This window comes from Periplaneta americana, chromosome 8 (genome assembly GCF_040183065.1).
Source record: "Periplaneta americana isolate PAMFEO1 chromosome 8, P.americana_PAMFEO1_priV1, whole genome shotgun sequence".
Classification (NCBI taxonomy): domain Eukaryota; kingdom Metazoa; phylum Arthropoda; class Insecta; order Blattodea; family Blattidae; genus Periplaneta; species Periplaneta americana.
The window spans coordinates 54,486,088-54,509,619 of NC_091124.1; the positions used below are offsets into that span (position 1 = coordinate 54,486,088).

At 34.5% G+C, this 23,532-nt stretch overlaps 1 protein-coding gene across 1 annotated transcript in view; it reads right to left on the minus strand.

Moving 5' to 3' along the window:
- LOC138704728 (uncharacterized) overlaps window positions 1-23,532 on the minus strand; it is a 1,357,586-nt gene that overhangs the window by 1,047,490 nt on the left and 286,564 nt on the right. The gene's annotated exons all lie outside the window — the stretch shown is intronic.

Sequence of the window (23,532 nt, forward strand, 5' to 3'; positions counted from 1 at the left end):
ATTTCATTCGGATGTGTTTTTGTATGTCTGTATATTTCGTATTGTTCTAGTGTGTTTAGTCTCTGGCTTTTTGGTTGAACGTGTAGAATGTCCATATGTTGATGTCTCTGTAGGTGTGGTTAGCATTTGTGATATGTTTGGCATATGTGGAGGTATTTTGTAATTTTGTTATGGCTATTATGTGTTCTTTGTAACATGTTTGAAATGATCTGCCTGTCTGTCCTATGTAGAAGTTGTTGCACAGGCGTATACAAACTCAAATGCAATACTGCAACAACTTCTACATAGGACAGACAGGCAGATCATTTCAAACACGTTACAAAGAACACATCATAGCCATAACAAAATTACAAAACACCTCCACATGTGCAGAACACATCACAAATGCTAACCACCTACAGAGATATCAACACATGGAAATTCTACACATCCAACCAAAATGCTAGAAACTAAACAGACTAGAACAATACGAAATATACAGACACACAAAAACACATCCAAATAAAATTCTCATCACACAACTCAATTTCAGAACACACATTCTTTGACTCCACATTACACTACACAAACACAATCTCACAGGAAACACAAACAAAAGGCGCCAAGACCAAAAACAACCAGTTCCGAAGATGGCCAATAGCAGACTGAAACATGTTAGCAAGGTAAAGTAACATTTAAACATTTAAAAGTATTACAAATTTGTTTAAAGAAACAGAAAGATTACCCAACTGAATTGTTGTTCAAACATTGCAAAGTTTTCCATATTAAACAAATGTATTATTTTATTTCATTAAAATATTTTCATAGAAATTTTAATAACTTTGAAATGTATATACATAAATATAGAACTAAAAATATGAATGCTCTGCGTTTGTGTGAACCAAAATGTAAAACCAATGCAGCTTTTTATCACAACATGAGTCAAGGTCCCAGATTATTAAACAAATTTTATTCCAATATTATTTTAACCACGAATCCACTCTAAATTAATAAAAAAAAATAAAACAATTGTATTGGATTTAAAGTTTGGGTTTAAACATATTAAACACTATTTAATCTGTATTCACTCTCAATTTTAATTTTATTTTTGTCTGTGTTGGAATCCCGTCCTGAGCACGAGTCTTACTCATTCTGGAGTGGGTAGTTAATCTTTCATTGCATTTATTAACTTGTATTCATTTCAATCTTACTAGCAATAAAATAAATAAATAAAATTTAACACAAGAAAGTCAAATAATACTTTTTCCGAAGTTGTATTTTCTATAATTTCATTTCTAAAAAAATGGCATACAAGCTGCGATGATATCAGAAATAGGCAACAAGTAAGATAGACACATTATCTGTAATGTTATCGTTCGGGGCGCCTAAGAGGACACCCAAATTCTGTTTACGAGATTGTTTTTTATATTTCTTACGGAAGTACCTGATCCTATCTCTGTGATATCTTCGAGGTCGTTGACATGATTACCTGATCCTTTCCAACCGCAGGGTCAATTACCATGTGATCACAACGCTGAAAAAAGCTTTCGGACGTTCCTTCCGAAGAAAATGTTATTTTCTACCTCTTTCTTCTATTTCTGCACCTCCTATTTTCTTCTCTTGCCTATTTTCAAGTAAAGACGAGGTGAATCTTTTATCTTCACCCAAGATCGAATACGTGCCCTACCAGGTCACAGACAGCCTCAGTATCGACTCCTTTTGCTACGAGTTAATTTCATGAGTCGACCTCTTAAGTGTCTGCTAAGCTAATTAGTGTGTATCCTTCGTTATCGGGCATGTCTGTGTAGTCGTTTGGTACTGCAATCACACCGCACGATGCCATTATGTTCAGCAGAACGCAGCGATACAATTTCTGAGGTTTGCAAGTGTTAAGACATCCCTCGGGATTCCCTCCGTTTCTCTGAAACCTGATTATTGTCCACTAGCCCAAGTTCAATTTGAACAATTGGCTGGGGTGGTTGTAGAAAGGGTGTAGCAGCAGTTGCCCCCACAGTGCACAGTAATAGAGAAACTTATCTAAATTACTTTCTAGAAAACGAAAACATCTAACCTGTCCAAATTGTGGTTCGCTGTAAGATTCCCTTCCATCTACACCTCTGAAGCGGGAAACATAATATGCATTGTACTATCTTGTAGAATCATTAATGATATGATATGATAGGATATGATATGATATGATATGATATGATATGATATGATATGATATGATATGATATGATATGATATGATATATGATATGATATGATATGATATGATATGATATGATATGATATGATATGATATGATATGATATGATATGATATGATATATGATATGATATGATATATGATATGTATGTATGTATTTATTTACACTGCAAGTGGGCATGCACCCGGTGGCAGTGGTATACACAATATAAACAATACACAATAAAGAAATGATAAGCAATACACAATAAATTTACAATGCACAATACAATTATACAATACACAATAGGCCTACAATTTTATACACAATACAATAAGAATACACAATATAATTTAACACAATAATAATAAAACATTAATAAAATACCTAATTTTACATTACAACCTACATTATTATGTATAGGCCCTACATAAGTTTCAATAGTCTTTCACTTTATTCTCATCTCACTCACTGTAGTGGCACTATGACGCATTTCACTGACACTTTAGCACACATTTCACTGACACTCTGTAACACATTTCACTGACACTGTAGAACACATTTCATTGACGCTATAAATTATCACTGATCGGAACTATTCACTGCACTGTAAAACCATAACTTCACTGACTCACCTCGCTTCACTGATACAACAGTTCAAATAAGTCAAATAATTACACCCTTATGCATACTGTACTTATAAACATATGATATGATATCATATGATATGATATGATATGATATGATATGATATGATATGATATGATATGATATGATATGTGATATATGATATGATATATTAATTTATCAGCCAATTTTACAGTTCATAGTTATGGTGGGCCATCACATTTCTGTTTTTCGATTCACCATCCCTTTAATACATATCATCCTTTTCTATTAACATATTCATTTGCCAAGTATTCTCTGTTTTAAATGAATCGCTATCTATTCTTCCCTATCTATCCTATTCTATTCTCCCTCTCACACCTAGACTGTCTCCCTTCCATTTCTCGCTTTCCTATTAAATGTTGCATATTCCCTTCCTTAATAATTTATATTATTTATTTATTTTATTCTCTATTCTCAGATCTACCTACTCTTAATCATTATTTTCCCGGAAATTATTCGTTGACATTTCCCTTTTCTCTATTTTACAACACACCACTTACTATTTCTCTACTATTCTGTCCTCTATTTATTTACGTATTTAACTTTCTCTCTTCACTTCACTCCTAAATTTTCTCTTTTATTACCTATTTCCATATATTTATTTCTATAATACTCCTACAGTTATAGTACCCCTGATACTACTCCCAACCCACAACATTAAAAAACATGAAATATCTAATTTACTTAGTTACACTTACAATTTCTCTCTCTTCCACTTCACATTTGTTTCGATGCTCTTTCACTTTAATTTTGTTTTATTCATTGTTTGTATATCTATCTTACTACACTGTTACACTATCGTCTTCACTTAACACTTTCTATCTTGTTGTATCATTGTAATCCTCATGAATCCACATCACGTTTTACATTTTTCAGTTCAAATTAAAAATTGGTTATTAGGTCTAAATATTATTACTCCAACGTTCCATTTTTATTAAGGTTTATTCTAAAAAAAGCTTATAAATTCACTTATTTTCCATAATTATTATAATACCAGCAGACCCATTTATAATTTGAGAATGGAAGATTCTGGTTATTATTTTTTCTATGGTCAAATGACTGCACAAGTAGCCATACGAGTCCGTTTCTTAAAGGACTGTCCCTCATTAGTTATAAATTACAAGATTACCTGTCTCTAGTTGTAAACCTACCTAGCTACGCATGGATGAACTCACATATATGCAAGGCTCTAATGACGGAAATTATCCTCCTTCGAATTTCATTTCATAACACAAAATATACTGCATTATTAATATTATTTTAAACACTTTCGTGTAAGATGAAATTCCTAAAATAGATTACAGCGTCTGCACCATCGTTTTCGTTATTGTATCAACCGATAGACGATAGATTTCCAATATATCTAAAAGAAAATGGCGACGTCATACGGTGATAAGATAAATAGTTGGCCGTGCAAGATTAAGCTCGGCGAGTCCACTTAGAGTAACAAGTTCGGTTACATTTGTAATGTGTGTGACAGAATTTAGTACGATTACAAGAAAAACCTAAAACACGTGAAAAATGAGCAAAATTGTATTAAAAACTTTGTTTCTAATATCTCAAATAATAACTCCCTGAAATTAATGGCGTTACTTACGTTTCACCCTGTATAATATTATTTATATAACGTACTATATTCAGATTTTTCTTTATTTGATTCATATTTGTTCACCATGTTAATATTCACAGCACATTTCTGTGTATTATATTTTTTTCTCGTTTTTAAAGACTACATCTGCAAAACACATAAAATTGTTACAAAATATATTTTAATTTAATGCCACTGTATAACATCTTCTCCAAATGTACCTCTGTACTGACTAAAATATATTCATAATCAAAACTTTAATTAACGTTTAATGTTAAATGAAATGTGCAGAATTTTTTGTTAAATGCATATTATTAAATGTTTGAGATTGTAATTCAATTGGAATGAAAACAATTCATAAATCAAACAGTCATATGCGTTCGTATCTATGAGAAACTGGCAAAGGAATTTTTATATTGCTGTATTAAAAACGTGGCGAAAAAATTTACAACTCAATAAAGTCATACCACCGTGAAAGTAATACGTTTAGAGAACGTAATTTTGAAGTGGCGTTCCCAGTATATAGTATGGTTTTGTACACGCAGGGAAGGTTAGTGTAAACAATACAGAGCAGCTTGTAGTGCATCTATTATATTGACCGCTCGGTTACAGAAATATATATACAGAAATAACATCCAATGTCCTTAATCAAAGTGCGACCTACGCATTGCGTCAAAAACTGTACAAACGTCATAACATTTATTCAACTCCCGTATTTTTTCAGGCCGTAACAAGATAGGAAAAAAGAAACTCAATGGAAAAAATAAATACTCCACAGTACATTGCAGTAACTAAGCTTTTATGCAAAATAAGGAACTCATATTTATGTAAATTTCACTGTAAATGAAAGTTGGATTAACACTTCGTCTTTTTTAATATTATCAATTTATATAAGTGTATTTATTATCTGAATTTTTATTTTTAAACTTATAATCCAAAAATGATCCGGAAGAAGAAAAGGAATTGCTTGGGTCACTGGCTGAGAAGAAACTGCCTACTGAAGGACGCACTGGAAGGAAAATGGTGAACGGGAGAAGTATTCAGGGCAAAAGAAGAGATCGGATGATAGATGGCACTAAGATATATGGGTCAAATGAGGAGACAAAGAGGAAGGAGGAAAATAAAAAAAAAAGATTGGAGAAAGCTGAGTTTGCAGTGAAAGACCTGGTGGCTCACTTAACTCTTTCACTTCCGATAGTGTAATGTATTTATTGTACATGAAATAATAATTAAGATATTAGAGTCAACTTTCTTTTTTTTTTTTTAATGGGAACCAACTATGTTTTGTATTGCAAATGTTTCGTTAGCTCTGTCTAATAACAACTGGCTACTTTACCGTGTTTGAATATCACCGGTAAGAGTAAACATAAACAATATCTGACGCACCCTTTCTTATGTCTAGTTCATAATGTTGACGTAATTGAAGATCAAACACACCCATAGTACTGTACACTACCCAATACAACTCTTATTTCTGCAGTTCTGTACTGAACAATTCAATGATAAGACATCGGCGAAGTGTTTCGGAACGGCTCTCTAGAAGATTTACGTGTGTGGAGATACGTTAAAGGAGCAGTCCGCGATAAAATTAAGTTGGCTTTAATCAAACACGTTTTTGAATCTAAGTATAATATAATTTGCCGCATGTCAATGCGAGGCATGGTTCTTGAGTTACTGACTCCGCTCAAATACTTATGACGTCACAGCCACTGAAGTGTTGTGATTGCGTAGTAGGCCGAGAACATCCCGAGTGCAGTGCTTTGTATTAAATAATCTTCTCGCGCCGTAGTACACGTGAACAGAATTTCGGACTTAGTTGTGAATGAGTGAAGTCATATTTTGCTTTTCATTTAATCATAAAATAGCACATACCAACGTTGTGGTTTTATGTAGGACTATTTTCTTTTATATGAACGATTTTGAACTACAGTAAACTAAACAGAAAAAATTGTATCGTAATACAGTTTAAAATGCCGTGGTGTTGTGATTTTTCGTGTTCAGAGGGAAGAACAAAAAGAGAATATGGAGAAGGGGTATCATTTCATGTATTTCCGAACAGAGAAATGTCACCGCAAATATTTAAAACATGGGTGAAGAAAATCAACAGAAAAGGTTTTACACCATCGAAAACTGCTGTTGTCTGTTCTAATCATTTCCATGAAATTAATTTTGAAGAATCGTCTCTATTAAAAAGACGTTTAATGAAAGACAATAGAACTCTTATGAAAATGAAGACAACTGCTGTCCCTTATTTTTCAAAGGTAATCTCCCCAAGACAGTTCTGGTACTACGCGCTCCTCTGCTTATAAATGAAAAAAGGTCGTCGAAGAAGTAATAGCAAGTTACAGTGATGCACCTATAGCTGAAAATATTGACGTATGTGTAGTTCTCGATGAGGCTGAAAATTCACAGAAACCTGATATAAACAAAGCTATGCAGTGTGAGACTGGGTGCGAGACGCTAAGAAATGTATGTGGTGAATCAGATGTGAGTGAGCCATATACTGAGTTTGACAGATGTTTTCAAATAGAAGAAGAAACTTCAAATTCTAATTCATCAGGTATAAGGTACAAATTGTTTGAACATTTTTCAAAAACTTTACAACTATATTTCATCGGCAAGACAACATTTTATAAAATAATTTCAAAATTCGTAGAACCAACAGTAGGTGTAGTTATTTTCAGATTCATGAACAACTTATCAATTCCGTAAAAGATAAAAACGTGCGAATCGCGGTGATGACCAATTTGACTCACCTGGTTACAGTGCAAAATATGTCACTTACAGTGTAATGGACCTCGATTCAGATAATCTTATAGACTTCGTAGTTCTGCAGAAGGGTCTAATTGTAGGCAATCTTGAAAAAGCAGCATGCGAAAAATTTCTAGATCGCCTAAAAGAAAAAAAATGAACATTACTCTCTCTCTGTCGGACAGCAATAGAGGAATTAGGAAATTCATGAGGACTAAATACGAATGGTGGACCATCATTTGACATTTGGCACATTGCAAAAAGCTTATCTAAAAACCTTAAAGCCGCCGCAAAAACATACGAGAAAATACAAATGTGGAAAGACAGCATCATAAATCACTCGTGGTGGTTATGTGCTACATGTGAAGGTGATTCTGACGACATAGAAGACATTTTCATTTCTGTATTAAATCATATTTGTAATATACACGAACAGAGACATATAAAAAATGTGCACACATTCACCCATACAATAGCGAGAGGGAATGGACCGAACCTGGATCCGAACCAACAATGCTCTGAAAAATGTTGTATGCAACCCTGCCCTTTAAAAGACTTAAAGCAGACTAATCAGTTTTGTCACACCAGCAAACTTGAACCGTATCATAACGAGAGATTGGTTTACACTCCTAAGAGAAAACACTTTCCATATGATGGAATAGTAACAAGAACTATGATTGCGATAATGGACCATAATTACAACGTGAAAATAGATGTAACTGGTTCCAGACTCCAGTACTCTAAAGCCACTAAACGATGGGTGGAAAAGAAAACATACAGCAGGAAGGAAAACGCGTGGAGAGAAGATATACAGAGAAATGTGTTGGAAGTAGTTCGTGATTATCAACTACTGCAATTCGATGATTCACATGTTTTAGAGGTTCTCTCAAACATAGCCCCGGTGCCTAAACCGTGTGACTCAACAACTATGGTGCAATAGAATAATATAAACTATGTACTAATTTATTGCTGACGTGAGATAAACAGTATCTGTAGTCCCTATATAACGAATATTTCACGTCTCACATACATTCACTCACTCAGTGAAGACGTTGACTTAGGTTATAATTGATCAAAATATTAAACGTTTTCAGTTTGAACCCTTATCAGACCCAAGTCGTTCTAATCACAGAATGGAACAGAATGCATTGTACACAGGATTTAAAGTGGGATAGAGTTTGGATAAGTTATTACTATTATTATTATTATTATTATTATTATTATTATTACTATTACAGTATATGCATGTGATAGGTCCTAAGTGAGTTAATAATGACTGACTGTAACATATGAATATGTATTTATTCGTTCTACACCACTGTATGTCAAACGGAACTACAATGTAGTCTTATGAAGCGATCGGTGGTTATGACGTCAGAGCTTGCAGTAAGACCTTTAATATTTCACAAACTAAAAGGCGTAGAGAGATGAGACAAACGCCGTTAGTCTAAGGATTACTTAGGTAAACATCCTATAATATAATCAAAATTTCGAATTTTATCGCGGACTGCTCCTTTAAGTTACATTTCACTAGTGTATTGTAGTTACTTACTGGCTTTTAAGGAACCCGGAGGTTCATTGCCGCCCTCACATAAGCCCGCCATTGATCCTTATCCTGAGCAATATTAATCCAGTCTCTATCATCATATCCCACCTCCCTCAAATCCATTTTATATTATCTTCCCATCTACGTCTCGGCCTCCCCAAAGGTCTCTTTCCCGCCGGCCTCCCAACTAACACTCTATATGCATTTCTGGATTCGCCCATACGTGCTACATGCCCTGCCCATCTCAAACGTCTGGATTTAATGTTCCTGATTATGTCAGGTGAAGAATACAATGCGTGCAGCTCTGCGTTGTGTAACTTTCTCCATTCTCCTGTAACTTCATCCCTTTTAGCCCCAAATATTTTCCTAAGAATCTTATTCTCAAACACCCTTAATCTCTGTTCCTCTCTCAAAGTGAGAGTGCAAGTTTCACAACCATACAGAACAACCGGTAATATAACTGTTTTATAAATTCTAACTTTCAGATTTTTGGACAGCAGACTGGATGACAAAAGCTTCTAACCTGAATAATAATAACAGCATTTCCCATATTTATTCTGCGTTTAATTTCCTTCCGAGTGTCATTTATATCTGTTACTGTTGCTCCAAGATATTTGAATTTTTCCACCTCTTCGAAGGATAAATCTTCAATTTTATAGTTCTCACTAGTGTATTGTACAAATAATAATTGGTATGAACGTGAAATCAATTTAACCTGTCAATCATTTCTAGACATTTGATTGCACACATTGATTCTGATTGCACACCGGAGATTTTGTGTTATGTTTTCTTGAGAATAATTGTTTATTTTGTATCTTACATTACTTTTATGTCTCACTTCAACATGTGCAACATTTCCATAATATTAAAATGTACAGTACATTCTGATTGTGATTTAACTGAGGCACAACTCTAAACAGAATTTTCCTCCCTCTGTTCGATCCTTGGTCAGACATTGTTTAAGTTTACTCTTACCGGTGACATTCAAACAGTCAGTAAAGTAGACAGTTATTATTATTTTTATTTATTTTATTTATTTATTTTACCTGGTAGAGATAAGGGCACCAGGCCTTCCCTTCCCCTCTACCAGGGGATTACAACTACAATATTAAGAATACAATTAAAATTATAATTACAATTAATATTAAATTTACAAATTCAATAAAAATCAAAGTACTAAATGATTAACTGGTTAATAAAAGCTAGACAGTTTATTGTAAAAGTTAAGAAGAGAGAAACATTTTTTTATTAATTAAGTAAAAATTAAACCTACTCTACGCTGTAAGAAATTGCTTAATAAGGTTGCTTTTGAACGCTACTAAATTCCGACAGTCTCTGATGTCACTGGGTAGGGTATTCCACAAGCGCGAGAGCGAGATTGTTATGATGATGAATACGATGATGTCTTATGTGTTGGTATGGCTAGTATGCGGCTATTTTACGTGCGTGTGAAGAGATTGTGATATGATGACAAGTAACTGAAACGGGAGGCAAGGTAGGTAGGTGGAAATGGAGAACAAGAGAATGAAAATTTCTACGTTCGTTAAGCCGTAGCCAGTTTAGAGTTTGGAAGGATGGGGTAATGTGGTCAGCGCGACGGACATCGCAGACGAAGCGAACACAAGAATTATGAACACGTAATTTTTGTGACTGGTTGACATTGAGTTCAGTCAGTAGAAAATCACAATAATCGAAGTGGGGCATTACTAGTGTTTCCGCTAGTATTAGACTGAACTAACGCAACATTTGCAATATAAAACATAGTTGGTTGGACATCTAGCGATACGAGGGAAAGGGGAATTTGAGGCACTAATTGGCGGATGGCGCGGCAGCCGAGGCAGTGTAACTCGAGAATAAAAAGCGATAGAATATTCGCAATAGTGTCAAACGGTTCGTAATGAACTTGGTTACAATCTGAATTCAGCAAAGATTAGCAGTACCGGTAGACAAATTACATTGGAAAACAAAATTGGGAGTGAATTTGAGTGAAGAGAGAAAATTCACAATGTCCAGGCATACGCAGCACAAATGGAAGCGGGCGTGTAAGCTACGGATCGCTTACATCCAACATCCCATCCCAAGAGACGTATTCACGCACAAAAATTGTAGCGGTGTCACCGATACAGCGTACCCCGATTTAGTTTTTGTGTTTGTATACGCCAACAAAACGTTAGACTTGGATATGACCGTTTCGCCGGCAACTAGCTAGTCCATCGTCCCAGGAGGACGAGGTCACCAAGCGGTCACCTTCTCAAATAGCAGTACTGTATAAACATTTACACAAATGTTCTACACATGGGTCTCCAACACAATGTTAATTATGTTGTGGTAATGACCATTAGGATATGTTGAGAGACTGTCAGCAGAGATTTGTCTTGAATTAATGAATGTGCTTGCATAATAATTGTGTCAACCGTACAATTGCCTACTAGAAATACAGATGTGTGTAACTCTAGTCCTCCGAGCGATATCACTTTTGCCTATAAATTCTGGGAACAAATTTTCGATTCCCGCTGTGACTCATTTCCTATTCGGTTAGGTTTTAACGATTACTTCATTTCTATCGATCCAATTAGTTGGTGATCACCGCAACGGTTAAAGTTCATTTTCGAAGCTATGTGGAAGCCAGCCGTGCATTCGATTCTCAGAAGGGATGTGTATGCCAGTCTCTTGACGAGATGCTACAACTTTTATAACTTGGAAGATTTTCATATTTTGGTTTTCTGTAATGCAATATACGAAGACATAATGATGATAATGACATATTGATAAGGTGTATTATCACGATGACTACTACTTGGCACAGATGACGCTATTTCATGTGTTACAAACAAAATCATATGTGAGTTAGACCGAGGGAATAGATGCTTGGGTATATTTTTGGATATTTGAAAAGCATTTGATACCGTTAACCATGATACTTTATTAGAGAAATTAAACTTGTTAGGCATTAATGGTCATGTTCTAAGTTTATTTAAGTCATATTTGAATAACAGAAATCAAGTAACTAAAATTGATAATGAATTTAGTTTTACTCAAAACATAAAAGTAGGGGTCCCTCAGGGCACAGTTCTTGGTCCAATTTTATTCTTGATTTATATAAATGATTTGTTATTAACAGATTTACGCAAATATAATGGGGTTATACATTCATATGCGGATGATACCGTAATTCTTTTTGGTTAACAATCTTGGGAAGGCACTTATATTAAAGCGAATAATGGATTACAGGTAATTAAAGAGTGGTTTGATTCAAACGCTCTTTCCTTAAACACATCCAAAACAACTGTTGTTCCATTTTCACAAACGTCCAGTGGTCTTCAATCTCCTCAATCTTCCTTTAGGCTCAAAATTCATCATTCAGATTGTTCTTCTCAAAATTGTGATTGTCCCATATTAACCGAATCCTCAGAAGTTAAGTATGTAGGCATTACGATCGACCAACACTTACGATGGAACAAATATATTGCAAATTTATGCAATAGATTACGTAAAACAATTTATATCTTTGTTATACTTCGGTCATATTTACCAATTAATATTTTACGTCTCATTTATTTAGCTTTATTTCAATCCATTCTCCAGTATGGAATTTTAGGGTGGGGAAATGCTTGTAATTCTAATCTCACTCCACTAATACTTATTCAGAAAAGAATCATTAAAATATGCCTTAATAAACCAATTGATTATTCATCTGAGCTTTTGTTTACTGATTTTAATGTTTTGAAAATTAAACAGATTTATTATATTGCCTTATTAATCTTCATACATAAAAACCGTAATAAATTCAAGTTGTATCATCATAAATATGGCACTAAAAGATCCGATTTTATACGACTAGAGGAACCAAAGTGTTTCACAAGCACAGCTCTGAGCCATGGTACCTACTTTGGTCCAAGGTTATACAATAAAATAATTCATAAATATCCAGATTTGCAAAATTTTAGTATCAGAAATTTCAAAAATAGCGTTAGGAATTTAATTTTTAAAGAATATATATTGATTTAATATGTATATGTATTTGTATGACTTAAATTGTTAAAACTGAAATTGTATTTTTAAATTTAATTTAATCCTGTAATTTTTTTTCTTGACCCAGTTTGTGTCAAAAAATTATCTTTGTGTTTATCTTTGTGTTTAGATATCTCCCTGAGCACGACTTTTTTACTCCTTCAGGGAAGAACTAAGATTGTATTTCTGTCAATGTTATTTTATTAACAATAAACAATGAACATGTTCATAGATGGTACATACAGGCTGAACCGTAAGAAATGTCATTACTTTCAGAGAATTATTTTTTGAGATGTTTCAAACAAAAAATTTTAATTCAATTTTGCTCGTTTCTGCTTTCTTTTCGAGATAAGAATTTATTGTTTTATATGAATAATTCGTAGCGTATTTTGAGAAAGCCATTGATTGAATTCCCAATAGACCTATGCTTAGTCAATTTAAGAGAGCGGTGTATTATGTTAATAAATTATTGAAATAATGTTAGTTTTAACCTTTAAATGTGCAGAAGTTTGATCTGAACAATAGTAATATGCGTTACAAGAGCGGTATGTTAAAGTTTTCATGTGCGAGGAAAAGTTTGAAAAAGCGAAACGTAGTTGAGCTTTTTTAATTTCCGAGAATTGAAAGAAAACATACCGCTCGTGTATCGTACATTATTTTGTGCGAAGATCGTTTATTACATACCTGAAAGAGGAATTTCCAATTAGTTGCAATGAAATCTCCATCTTGGTTTCTGTTCAATGACGGCAAATTTGCAAAACAAAAATATCTATCTTCAACATTGTTGCTTTAAAATGTTTTCTGTGTTTACTATACTCCAGCAGGCCGTGATATACGTCTGTCTTTTTTTCCCCCCCAGTCTATGATGAGTCTGGAACCTTGTTGATTTTTTCACGGCTTCCTTAATGTTACTTGCATCACGAATGCAGTAACTTTAGTGGAGTTGTAGAGTTTACTTAATTTTTGCAAATATTTAAAAACAATAATTAACAGTGCAATTTAGGTGAAATTGCAGTGGTAAGTTTCCAATTTATAATTATTACTATATTGAACGTCTCTAAAAATAATATGTTAAAAGCCTAAAGCAGTAAAATCAATATGTCACTTAAGCGGTAAGAAGAGGGAAATTGTTGTGTGTGTTAGGTTGGGAATACTGAATGTGGAATTTTAGACTTTCCGCGGATTGGTTTTGTGCGGAAACCAAGCAAATACGCACGATCTCGCACAAATGTATATCATATTACATATTATATATTACGATGTACCGAAGTACTTATGATATTTCTATGCAGAAATTCTGCGTCATCATGTGATGAAGAATCCCGGTGCCGATGAGATTGTGCAGAATATCAGAGTAATAACTTTCTTTATTGTTTAATTCTGGAACTTAAACTGAAAGGAATCAATCCGACATCGGGATGGGAATCCGGTGTGGCTTAGTGGATAGAGCGTCAGCACGTGGAGCTGAAAACCCGGGTTCTCATATGCAGAATATGAAATGAAGTACGGAAAACTCAACAACACAGCAGGCAATTTAAGTAAGAGTTTTGGAGGACGCATCGCTCCCAAAATATATGGTCCCCACGCGCCCCGGACTTGACATCACCAAACGTTTATCTGTGGGAAGTATCAAAATGTGCAGTATATCGAGATCGCCAACGCATACGCCATCAATTGCAAGCTGCAATAACCGTGTAAATATGGAACATTTCACAATAAGAAATGGTAAAGTGAAAAGGCTCCAAGGCTAGATTGATGCTCGTGGACATAATTTTAAACACTGAAACGTTCTTGGGGATTATTATCAGGAAATCAAAGGTAGATATGTAGTCTATCAGGTTAATTGAGAAGAGAACTAGTCCCGAAATAATTTGAATTGAATAAAAGCTTTATAATTCAAATAGACTTCAGTAACAGAAATCCTTCAACACTGTAAATCACATAAAGTGTAATAGCAACTAGCTTTGCATTCCTTCGATCATATTAAAGAACGGAAAGTCTGAACATCAAAATTAACAACAATTAATTCTCACTCCTTCGGCAATAATTTAAATAGATCCACAAGTATTTGATGACAGGAAAACAATATCCAACATCACAGTAAAATCTTCAGTATAACTACATTCTAATTTCAGCTTGCTCCTCGAGATTAAAAAATATCTTTATCGTCCCTCATTGCATACTAACCTCTCGTTTAGACAATAATTAACATCATTTCAAACAGAACAAAATTAATTTCTTATAACTCCCAGCATTTGCAATTTTCCGATGTGCATTTTATCAGGACTAGAAATTGTCACACGGCAAATGTAACGAAATTAATAATTTAGAATTCGGAGCTTCTTCCAAGCTCGGATACGCTACTCCCCTTGTCCAACTTATCATCCAGCTACAGACCAACGCCAAAATCGCGCATGCGCGGAGAATCTAACGTTCTATCAAATCGTCATATCGAAAAAAATAATTGCTGAATACGCATCCTGGCTGATTTACAAAGAAATAAAACACTCACACCGTTACAACACCTATTGTTCAAAGTGAGAGTGCAGAGAGACTTTTCACACTCCCTGTATATACCAACACACTTTAATATCTTATTGATAATATTGTGGGAAAACGTTTTTCATTCTTTTTCTATGAACCTTTGATGTATGAATTCGTTTTGTGTATGTTTTATTACTTTAATTTTCCCATCAATAAGAAATAGTTGAAGAGCTTGGTACAAATTTGGACAACTCCACTTTTGCTTTTTTTTTTTTTTACAGGAGAGGTGAAAAACTAGATCTTTGGAAACCAATGTCACCGTTATAGGTAGGGGAGAGTCGGGTAGTATCGGACATCGGGTAATATCGGACAGTGAGTTCCTTTCATATACCACATGATAATAGAACCTGATTGACTTGGTTACGTTTCTGTGATGTCGCATAGAGAAGCATAACCATGTCATTCAGGTACTACCATATGGTAGTAGATGAAAGAAACACACTGTCCGTTACTACCCGATGTCCGATACTACCCGACTCTCCCCTACATTTTCTTTTAAAGATTCTCATGGGTCATAGAAACATTTTTTCAGTCTCAAAATGTGATTAAAATTAATATTCAGGTCTCAATTTAAGTTTAAAAAGTGGAGTTGCCCAACTTTGAAACCAAGTCATAGAGTTGTCTATTTTTGAAACCAAATGAAGCGATATTTAAAGTGGAGTTGTCTGTTTTTGAAACCAAATGAAGCCATATTTAAAGTGCAGTTGTCTCTTTTTGAAACCAAATGAAACCATATTTAAAGTGGAGTTGTCTGTTTTTGAAACCAAATGAAGCCATATTTAAAGTGTAGTTGTCTGTTTTTGAAACCAAATGAAGCCATATTTAAAGTGCAGTTGTCTGTTTTTGAAACCAAATGAAGCCATATTTAAAGTGCAGTTGTCTGTTTTTTAAACTAAATGAAGCCATATTTAAAATGGAGTTGTCTGTTTTGAAACCAAATGAAACCATATTTAAGGTGGAGTTGTCTGTTTGAAACCAAATGAAGCCATATTTAAAGTGGAATTTTCTGTTTTTGAAACCAAATAAAGCCATATTTAAAGTGGAATTTTCTGTGTTTGAAACCAAATGAAGCCATATTTAATGTGGAGTTGTCTGGTTTTGAAACCAAATGAAGCCATATTTAAAGTGGAATTGTCTCTTTTTTAAACCATATGAAGCCATATTTAAAATGGAGTTGTCTGTTTTTGAAACCAAATGACGCCATAATTAAAGTGGAGTTGTCTGCTTTTGAAACCAAATGAAGCCATATTTAAAGTGGAGTTGTCTGTTTTTGAAACCAAATGAAGCCATATTAAAAGTGGAGTTGTCTCTTTTTGAAACCAAACGAAGCCATATTTAAAGCGAAATTGTCTACTTTTCAATCTAAATATCTTCTAACTAAGTTTCAAAGCAAATTTACGTAAAACAGTACTTATTCATCATCAACCGATTATATAAACAATCAGCCATGTTGGATTCGCGATGCGTGATGAGAAAAGGTGGTACGAATGTGGGCGTCTCATTGGCTACTGAAGGAATTGTCCTAATTTGAATCCAAGCCACAGTGGAGTTGTCTACATTTTGATTCTAAAGCGCACAATTAAGTACTATTTTCGCTCTGTTATGTTCGTTTTTTAACCTAAACATTTCCAGAATCGCATTCAGCGCACAAAATTCTACGAGAAACAATCGATATCTCGAAATCGCAAAAAATGGAGTTGTGTAACTTTGATACTATGCTCCTCAGTTAAATGAAATTTCGCTTACAAAGAAATGAAACTATACCTACAGAATTATCGCATTAATGTGGTGAAACAATACAGCGCACTCAGTACTGTGCACCCCTGTCTCTCTTGGTCTGGTATTGATTGTAATGTGTACCGCAACAAATAACATATTATTGTTATCCAGTGGTTTTGGCATATACATAGAGCTTGCGAAACTAGGGCGTTATACATATTTGTGACATCCCCAATATAAACCCTGTGAGTTATTACTCCTACAAGAAAAGTGACCCGAAGTTATTAATGGCTCCGCAAGCTTCCCCTCTTATTCTTTTATTTCTTGGTGAGAAAGCCAATGTCTGTCAACAAGTTATACGTACGAACAAGCAAAATAAAAAAGTTGGGAAAATATCGAATACAGAAAGAAATAAAAACCAAGCTAAACATTTGATGACAGTAAACTGATAATGTATTATTGGAAATTCCGACAATTGCTTTTTAATAAGTAGGTCTATTTAAGTAAAAAGTTCCTTTACATAGAGCAATTACTTGCATGTGATGCTGCAAAAATATACAGTCTGATTCGTTTGCGTATGGATAATATTAATTTATTATTATAAAGCTATTATGATTACTTACTGGCTTTTAAGGAACCCGGAGGTTCATTGCCGCCCTCACATAAGCCCGCCATTGGTCCCTATCCTGAGCAAGATTAATCCAGTCCCTTATCTTTCTTCCCACCATAATCTGAACACACGCTCTCGCCATGAAACAATATTAACACTACCATCCCATCGCACCTCCTCATACTCATCTTCTTTCAAAATAGCCCTGCCAAGACTCTGGAATTTGCTACCTGGTAGCATCAGGGACTGTCGAAATGAAACTAAATTCAAACGTAAACTTACCAGGCACTTGGTCAGTAACAGACTCGTTCAGACATGGCTTCTTGTAAATAGTTATCTTATTCGAGCATAAAATATTTAAATATCCTGTGTAATTTAATCACTATATAATGTTATTATCCTAGGTTTAATTTTTACTTCAGTGAAAAAAATCTTTCTTTGTTCTTAACTTCTAGAATAAATTGTATAGTTTATTCATGTCTAGGTGAGGAGTTTGGACTTTTTCCATTGCTGGTTGTCACAACCAAAAATTAAGACAACGTTTCGAAGGGTGGTTCTCTCTTCGTCTTCAAGTGGAAGGAAGGAGAGAAGAGAAAAAAACCTACTGTTGGGATCGTTGCGTTTATATTAATCAAATAATCTTTTAGAACTTAGACTTTTATTGCAATTGTATATTAATATTAATTGTAATTATAGGGTAAAGGTTGGTAATATTGTGATAATAATAATATTATAATAGTTCTTTTTGAGAATTTTTTACAATTTTACCGAGCGGGAGGAAGATCGGTTTTTTGCGTCAACGTATTAAGGAAATGTTCGTGGACAAGCTTCTGAACAAAACCGGTTCTTCTCTTGCTCAGTAAAATTGTAACAAATTCTCAAAAAGAACTATCATAATATTATTAGTATCACAATATTACCAATCTTTACCCTATTTCCAATATTGTAGTTGCAATTCCATGGTAGAGGAGAAGAGAAGGCCTGATGGCGTTATCTCTACGAAATCAAATAAATATATAATACTATACAACAGTGAGCATTAAAAGATGAATTAGTAATAATACGTAATGCTTTTTTCTGCAAGATTAGAACACTGTTAACATTAGCACCGTTATCTCACAAACGAATACCATAATGAAATAGACTATGAACAAATTCGTAATAATCTTGTTTCAAATATCTACTATATACAAGAACTTTTAACTTACACAAGGTATGAAGCACATGGGATAATCTTACTCATAGACGCAATGTGACCCGCCCAAGTAAACTTTGAATCTAATGTAATGCCAAGAAATTTAATTTTCGAAATCATTTAATCGGGAACATGATTTAATGGAAATACTATCCGCTGAGTTTTAGATTATTAAGTTTCAACCCATTAGCTTCAAACCAACCAGCAGCATCACATAGGCTAAATAGGAATTCATTAATAAAGACAGATGATGTATGTCATACGTAGTAGACAAACTGACAGTCGCACAAATGACAAGAACCAATTTCCAATTTGTTATCCCTTAAATCTCACGTAAATTAATGGGTTTAAGATTATGTTGAATATGCATACCTTCATATCTCACTGTCGACATAAATCTACAACCTAACTTAGTACAACGACGACAGCAATCCTTGCGAAAAGGAACTACCGGATCGCCTCTGGTTTCGGATTGCATGCAGACGCTTGTTAAAAGAAGTGGACCCAACAGGGACAACTGAGTGTCCAAGTACCTGTGCTTCAAGTGATGCTGTGAAATGAAATTGCGAACAGCCTGGCTAAGAATAAACTAGAGAAAGTTCTGAAGGGAAACTTAAAGTTTCCACATTTTCGTTGGAAAAAGACTTATCCTAGATTACTGCAGGCAGAAACACTTGAACATATAGTATACCACCCAATACATCCGCCAATGAAGAAGATACCAACTGCTTAATTATTAGATTTAATGAAATCTCGCTCAGAAGATACATTGCAAGCATTGGTACATAAATTTGAAACAATAACAACTGGCTATTATTTAAAAATTTCTAGCTTTAAATCGAAATCAATGACCTTGAAAAGGATGGAACAAATTATAATTAAAGTTATACTTACTTAATTACATGGTTTTCAGAGAACACAGAATTTCATTACCGCCTTCACATAAGCTCGCCCATCGATCCCTATCGTAAGAAAAATTAATTCAGCCCCTCATAACCCATCTCCCCCAAATATATTTTAATATTATCCTCATACCTACGTATCGGCCTCCTCAAAAGTCTTTTTCCCTCAGGTTTCCCAACTAACACTCTATATGAATTTCTGGATTCATCCATACGTGCTATATACAATACCCATCTCAGATGTCTGGATTTAATGTTCCTAATTACATTAGATGAATAATACAATACGTGCAGTTGTGCGTTGTGTAACTTTCTCTATTCTCCTGTAAATTATGTCTCTTAGCCACAAATATTTTCTTAAGCACCTTGTTGTCGGACACTCCTAACCTCTGTTCCTCTCTCAAAGTGAGAGTTCAAGTTTTACTACCATACAGAACAACCAGTAATGTAACTTTTTTATAAATTCTAATTTTTACTTTTTTAAAGTATATTAGATTAGCATTTCCCAATTAAATTCTGCGTTTAATTTTCTTTCGAATGTTATTTATATATGTCAATGTTGCTCCAAGGCATTTGAATTTTTGCACCATTTCAAAGGATAAACTTCCAATTTTTATATTTCCATTTCGTATTATGATCTGGTCACGATGAATAATCATGTAAGTTACATGTTTTTTTTCGGGATTTACTTATTAACCTACCTCATTACTTGCTTCAAGTATAAAATTCCCATGTTTTCCCCATTAGTTCGTCGATTTTCTTCTAACATATTCACATCATCCACATATACAAGCAGTTGATGTAATCCATTTAATTTCAAACCCTCTCTTTTTTCCTGTACATTCCTAATGACATATCCTACACCTAGAGCAAAGTTAAAAAGTGAAGGTTATAGTGCACTCTCCTAGTTTTAGCCGCAGTGAATTAGAAAAGCGTCAGACAGCATCTGAACTATACAACCTCTGCTTTAGGCTACCTTTCACTAAGAATTATTATATAAATTTTTTTAATTAAAGTTCTATCAAATATTAAAATAATTGAGGAAATAAACACTTTCAGCTACAAAAGATGTACAATTCTACACAAAAAAGAGAAACATGTATGGAAAGAAAATTTGCAAGTTTCTTCAAATAATAGAACTGAGCAAGAAAATTCCAAAACTGTCTCAAATTCAGAAAGCATACCAGATTGAAAATATGTAACACTTAGACTATACCTAAACTTTTTTTGATTTGAGCGATAAGGGAAGAAGATATGGGCTATAGAGTTAAAAATATTAAGACAACAGCAAAATATACATGGAGAGACTAGAAAAGAAGATCAACATTTCAAATGCTTCTATTCGCTTCTCTTCACTTCGTCCTAATGTCCAAGTTTCTACCCCAAACAATACAACACTCCATACAGAAGATGATCCTTTTTCTATTAAAATCTTCCATGGCCAATGCTATCCTTCTTTTGACTTCCTGCGAGTAGCTCATGTTACTACTTATAGTACACCCCAAGTATTTGAAGCTGTCCACTTGCTCTACTGCCTCATTTAAAATTCCTACGACCATGTGCTTCGCCTTATTTGCATTTATCGTCATCTTACACTGCTCACAGCTATCATTTAGCTCCAGTAGCATATCCTTTAATATCATATCTTCTTCTGCTAACAACGCCATATCATCAGCAAATCTTATGCACTTTATTCTTCTTCCTCTTACTATAAATGGGGATTTTTAGTCTTAATTTAATTGATATGAATCTTTAATATACAGCATGTCTCTAAAATAAAGATTAACAAATATGTGGCTAATAATTCAAAGTTATATGCACTAACTTAAAAAATTTGTCACTAGTTCACCATCACGTTCGACTCATTTGAGGAAAATTTCCCATATGGAATGTAGAGTTTGGATGCACATTTAATATGGAATTGCCTCAATTACATAGTTATTCTCTTTCGCAGATCGTCAACATTACGTGGCTTGTTTGCATATACACGGTTTTTCAGCACACTCCACAGTCAAAGATCGCAGGACGTAAAATCCGACGAACGTGATGGACGCTACACTGATCCTCATCTACTAATCCATGTTAGTTGAATATGATATGCCGCATCCCAAAATCCTTTCTCAAAATTTGACTTACAGTTGACTTAACGAGACCGGATTCTGCTCGTATTGTTGATTTGCTTGGACTACGTAAAAAAAGCCTGTTGTATGCAAATATGTTTTTGAGGGATTGGTGTATACGTGGACGACCGCTGTTCGCTTTGAGGAGATGATTTCAACGAATGTGTCTTAAAAATGCTGTAAATGGTTAATTTAGATGGAAGATCACAGGCTTCATATGTTTTGCGAACCTTAGTGTTGGACTGAAACGCTTCCATCCATGCCGCAATCATTCTTCTTTGCTCCAAGCTGAATCTTCTAACCATTTTTACAGTAGAGATGAAAACAAATTCACAGAAATATCATGACCTACCTTAATTTTAAAAACGATAGCATGTTGCCCCGAAATGATTATAATCAAATAAATATAAACTGAATCACTACCCACATCCTAAGTCAGTGGTCATCAGCACTCGCTGAAATGGGTAATGGGTAAGAAGTGTATCGCAATATTCACGGTCGTGCAAAAGGGAGAGGGAGGATGCATACCTGCCAGCAGCCGCGGTTGCACGCCAGTGCAATGTCTTATCCGCGGGTAAGAACGCTAGCCCGAGGGTGCACTGTGCTGATGACCGCTGTCCTAAATGTTAACATTTTTAAGTGTACAGAGTATTCAAAAGTGAGAGAAAAATTTAATTGGAAATATTTTCTTCATTTCCTATGCAAGCTTAAACATTCTGGAACTGGCATTATTATGCACAAAAAAGAAGGATTTTTTGCATCACAACCCTTTGTCATTTCGTCATCGTAGATGATGTAAGTGTCCACCATTTCGTTTTTGTACAAGTAATAGCCTCACTATAATGCTATGCAGAGAAGTTCTGAGTTCGTAAGTATTATGGAATACCTGCCATGGCATGAGCGATGAAGTCCTTCAACTTATAAATTGTCATAGGTTTGCTCAAGAACACTTTTCCCTTCAGGTAGCCCAACAATCAATAATCTTCAAGGTTGATATCTGGCGATCTTGCAGGCCAAGTTACAGGAAAGTGCCTACTGATAACACGACCACCAGAATTATTATAAATAAACTCATTGTCACGATAATGCAAAAAATCCCTATCTCTTTTATTATAGCTAATAAACCAGTGCCATAATTTTAAGACTGTATAGAAACTGAAGAAAATATGAACAATTAAAGTCACCTCTTACCTACTTTTGAAACATAATATTACATGTGGTAGCAAAGGATCCGAATTACATTTCCGAAAGAAAACTAGAGTATAATAACGTCTTTACACTACTACTGATTATATATTCAATGTCCTCCTTCCATTCTCTGAATATTCTTATGCAATTTCCACGTGGTAAGCTGACCAAATTATGAAGTTTGGATATCAAAGGTTTCGTAATATTATTCACAGTAACTATGGTCCGTCCCATAAATCTGTGGAGTAACTTTGCGCTTATGGGGGCGGAGTCTAACTGTGCCGCACTGTATTGAGGGCTGCATCAGCTCGAGTCCGCTAAGGGGTAAGATGCTCGTGGTAGAGTAGAGTACAGATAGAAATTATCCCCTCCTGCAAGTGATTGCTCGCTTCGTTCAGGCAATGCCTCCCCCCAAAGCAATCACTGGCCCTAGCCCTACCACATACCACTTGTGCAGAGGTCTTGTTTCGCCTTTCTACTCTACAGATGCCTGGGACGAACCATAGTATTGGCATATAGTTTC